Genomic DNA, 5,000 nt, shown 5'->3' with positions numbered 1-5,000 from the left:
CGGGAGGCAAATGGACCCTCATCGAGACTTCCAGGCAAGCTCGGCCATCTGGTCGCCCCATAGGAAAGCATTGGGCGCGACCAGATGGCCGAAGGGGCCTGCGCGACCAGATGGCCGAAGGGACGTGCGCGACCAGATGGCCGAGGGGACAGGCGCGACCAGATGGCCGAGGGGAAAGGCAAAAGGGAAGGGGAAGCCTCCCCGGGCCCTCCGGACCCCGCCCCGGGTACCCTGCCGCGCGGCAGGACCCGGGACGGAGCCCGGGGCGGGGAGGCCGCCCTCCCCGGGGCCCCCAGGGGCCCGGCCGGGGCTCCGGAACCCAGACGAGCGAGGGGAGGCTCCCCGGCCACAACGGAACCCCGTCCCGGGCCTTTGGCAGTGCCGCAGGCTGGGGGACGGGGCCCGGGGCCGGAGACCCCGACCCGGGGCCCGGCCGGGCCCCTGGACCCAGCCGGGGCTCCGGGGACCGCAGGCGCAGGGGAAGCCTCCCCGGGCCCTCTGGACCCCTCCCCGGGCACCCTGCCACGCGGCAGGACCCGGGACGGAGCCCGGGGTGGGGAGGCCGCCCTCCCCGGGGCCCCCAGGGGCCCGGCCGGAGCTCCGGGACCCAGACGAGCGAGGGGAGGCTCCCCGGCCCCAACGGAACCCCGTCCCGGGCCTTTGGCAGTGCCGCAGGCCGGGGGACTGGGCCCGGGGCCAAAGGCCTCAACCCGGGGCCCGGCCGGGCCCCTGGAACCAGCCGGGGCTCCGGGGACCGCAGGCGCAGGGGAAGCCTCCCGGGGCCCTCCGGACCCCTCCCCGGGCACCCTGCCACGCGGCAGGACCCGGGACGGAGACCGGGGTGGGGAGCCTGCCCTCCCCGGGGCCCCCAGGGGCCCGGCCGGAGCTCCTGAACCCAATGCAGCCACGGGAGGCACCCCGGCCGCAACGGAACCCCGTCCCGGGCCTTTGGCAGTGCCGCAGGCCGGGGGACGGCGCCCGGGGCCGGAGACCCCGACCCGGGGCCCGGCCGGGCCCCTGGACCCAGCCGGGGCTCCGAGGACCGCAGGTGCAGGGGAAGCCTCCCCGGGCCCTCCGGACCCTTCCCCGGGCACCCTGCCACGCGGCAGGACCCGGGACGGAGACCGGGGCGGGGAGGCCGCCCTCCCCGGGGCCCGGCCGGAGCTCCTGAACCCAATCCAGCCACGGGAGGCACCCCGGCCACAACGGAACCCCGTCCCGGGCCTTTGGCGGTGCCGCAGGCCGGGGGACGGCACCCGGGGCCGGAGACCCCGACCCGGGGCCCGGCCGGGCCCCTGGACCCATCCGGGGCTCCCGGGCCCACAGGCGCAGGGGAAGGCCCTCCGGCCACCCTGCCACACGGCAGGACCCAGTTGCCGGCTGAGGACCGAGAGGGGTCCCAGAGTACCCTGTCCCTAGTAATCCGGAGGAAGGCTACCCCCCGTTCTTGAAACCCGCACGCTCCGAGTGACGGAGGGGACCCTAGGGGCGAACGCACCCGGCCTCCTGGAGCCCCGGCTGGGATCCGAGAGGCAAATGGACCCTCATCGGGACTTCCAGGCCTGGCCCTGCCATCTGGTCGCCCCATTGGAAAGCATTGCGCGCGACCAGATGGCCGAGGGGAAAGGAGCCACCAGGTGGCCGGCAACTGAAAGGACTCCCGCCTGCCCACCCACCAGGGGCTCGGGGTGGGGACTCTGCTTCCCGGCTGGGCCTCAGGCACGGGGAGGACCACCGGAGCTCTCGGGGCCTGGGCGTACCCGGGGGAGGACTGCCCGGGACCCGTGGAGCCCGTCCCTGGGCACTTTGCCATGCCGCGGCCCGGAGGAGGGAAGCCCCGGGGACCTGGGAGGATGTTGCCCGGGCGTAGCCCATCTGGTCCCCGGCAATGAACCGCACAGCCCCAGCATGGGTGTTTCGGCATACCCTGCCCCTACTAATCCGGAGGAAGGATACCCTCCTTTCTTGTAACCCGCGCGCTGCGAGTGACGGAGGGGACCCTAGGCGCGGACGCGCCCGGCCTCCTGGAGCCCTGGCTGGGATCCGGGAGGCGAATGGACCCTCATCGGGACTTCCAGGCCGGCCCGGCCATCTGGTCGCCCCATTGGAAAGCATTGCGCGCGACCAGATGGCCGAGGGGAAAGGAGCGACCGGATGGCCGGCAACTGAAAGGGCTCCCGTCTGCCCGAGCCATAGCGGTAGGGCTCCCGCCTGCCCACCCTCACACCAAGGGCTCGGGGGGGGACTCTGCTTCCCGGGTTGGCCTCGGGCACGGGGAGGTCCACCGGAGCTCTCGGGGCCTGGGCGCCCGGGGGAGGACTGCCCGGGACCCGTGGAGCCCGTCCCTGGGCACTTTGCCATGCCGCGGCCCGGAGGAGGGAAGCCCCGGAGGCCTTGGAGGATGTTGCCCGGGCGTCGCCCATCTGGTCCCCGGCAATGAACCGCACAGCCCCAGCATGGGTGTTCCGGCATACCCTGCCCCTAATAATCCGGAGGAAGGATACCCCCCTTTCTTGTAACCCGCGCGCTGCAAGTGACGGAGGGGACCCTAGGCGCGGACGCGCCCGGCCTCCCGGAGCCCTGGCTGGGATCCGGGAGGCGAATGGACCCTCATCGGGACTTCCAGGCCGGCCCGGCCATCTGGTCGCCCCATTGGAAAGCATTGCGCGCGACCAGATGGCCGAGGGGAAAGGAGCGACCAGGTGGCCGGCAACTGAAAGGGCTCCCGTCTGCCCGAGCCATAGCGGTAGGGTTCCCGCCTGCCCACGCAGGGCTCCGTGGCTGCAGGGCTCTGGGCCTGCAGGGCTCCGGGGCTGCAGGGCTCCGGGGCTGCAGGGCTCCGGGGCTGCAGGGCTCTGGGCCTGCAGGGCTCCGGGGCTGCAGGGCTCCGGGGCTGCAGGGCTCTGGGGCTGCAGGGCTCCGGGGCTGCAGGGCTCCGGGGCTGCAGGGCTCCGGGGCTGCAGGGCTCTGGGCCTGCAGGGCTCCGGGGCTGCAGGGCTCCGGGCCTGCAGGGCTCCGGGGCTGCAGGGCCTTGGGCCTGCTAGGGTTCCGGGCCTGCAGGGCTCCAGGGCTCCGTGCTGAAGGGCTCCAGGGTCTGCAGGGCTTTGGGGCTGCAGGCCTCGGGGGACGCCCGGGAGACCCATGGAGCCCGTCCTGGGCACTTTGCCTCGCCGCGGGCTGGAGGAGGAAGCACCCGACGCCCCGGGGAAGTGTCGTCCGGGCTTGGCCCATCTGGTCCCCGCCTGAGAACCGCAATCCCCAGGAGGGGTGTCCCGGCATACCCTGCCCCTACTAATCCGGAGGAAGGCTACCCACCTTTCTTGTAACCCTCGCGCTCCGAGTGACGGAGGGGACCCTAGGCGCGGACGCGCCCGGCCTCCTGGAGCCCTGGCTGGGATCCGCGAGGCGAATGGACCCTCATCGGGACTTCCAGGCCGGCCCGGCCATCTGGTCGCCCCATTGGAAAGCATTGCGCGCGACCAGATGGCCGAGGGAAAGGTGCGACCAGATGGCCGGGACCGGAAGGACTCCCAGCTGCCCACACCGAGCCATAGCGGTAGGGCTCCCGACTGCCCTTGCAGGGCTCCGGGGCTCTGCACCAGGGTCCCTTGTCCCGGGCAGATGGACACTTGGCAGGCCGCAGGACGTGGGATCCCAGGCCCTGACCAAAAATCAGGAGGCCCGGGGCCGGTCCCTGCTTCTCAACACAGCCAGGCTGGGGAGGTCGGGGAGCCTGCCCAAGCACGAGGGACCCGTCCCGGGCACACAGTCCATGAGGTTGTGCGCTCGTTTTCCACAATTTTCTTCAGAATAGTGCGTAGTTGCGCTAGGCAAAGTCCGCCCAGCCCTACTCAGGATGTGCTCTCGTTTTCCACAAATTTTTTTAAAATTCTGCTACGCAAAGTCCGCCCAGCCCTAAGCAAACTCCTACTACGCAGTGGAAAGGACTTAGCCAGCCACCCACCCACCTGGCCCGGTCCCTGCTTCTGATCCCAGCCAGGTCTGGGGAGACTCCCTTCGCCCAATGGACCACGTCACGGGCACCCGGACCCTTACCAGGCCGCAGGACGGGTTCTCACAAACCACACGGTTGTATAGGGGTGGGCAGAAAACTACGCTCCGTCAGCGTAGCAGATAAAGCCAGCCACTCCTGCACACCGGCCCGGTCCCTGCTTCTGATAGCAGCCAGGCCGGAGAGAGCCTCCCTGGGCCCCGGTGGACCCCTGTCTCCAGCACCTAGACCCTCGGCTGTCTTGCAGGACGGGGGTGGCTCACGCACCCCGGGGCCCGCCGGACGGTGCAAGAGCCCCGGGCCCGGTCCCAGCTTCAGAACCCTAGCCAGGCCGGGGAGAAACTCCCTGGGCCCCGGTGGACACCCTTCCCCAGCGCATGGACCCTCGGCTGGCTTGCAGGACGGGGGGCTCCCGCTCCCTGGGACACTGGGACGGAGCACAAGCCCCGGACCCGGGCCCAGCTTCCGAACCCCAGCCAGGCCAGGGAGAGCCTCCCCGGGCCCTGGTGGACACCCTGTCCCCAGCGCCCGGACCCTCGGCTGGCTTGCGGGACAGGGGGCTCCCGCACCCCGGGAACGGAGCTCCAGCACCGGGCCCGGGACCAGCTTCCGGACCCCCAGCCAGGCCGGGGAGAGCCTCCCCGGGCCCCGGTGCACACCCGTCCCCAGCGCCCGGACCCTCGGCTGGCTTGCGGGACAGGGGGCTCCCGTACCCCAGGATGGAGCTCCAGCACCGGGCCCAGCTTCCGGACCCCCAGCCAGGCCGGGGAGAGCCTCCCCGGGCCCCGGTGGACACCCGGTCCCAGCGCCCAGACCCTCGGCTGGCTTGCGGGACAGGGGGCTCCCGCACCCCGGGAACGGAGCTCCAGCACCGGGCCCAGCTCCCGGACCTCCAGCCAGGCCCAGGGAGAGACTCCCAGGGACCCGGTGGACACCCTGTCCCCAGCGCCCTGACCCTCGGCTGGCTTGCGGGACAGGGGGCTCCCGC

Source organism: Triturus cristatus, unplaced genomic scaffold (assembly GCF_964204655.1).
Source record: "Triturus cristatus unplaced genomic scaffold, aTriCri1.1 SCAFFOLD_1258, whole genome shotgun sequence".
NCBI classification, from domain to species: domain Eukaryota; kingdom Metazoa; phylum Chordata; class Amphibia; order Caudata; family Salamandridae; genus Triturus; species Triturus cristatus.
Note: the sequence above shows the minus strand (reverse complement) of the source record.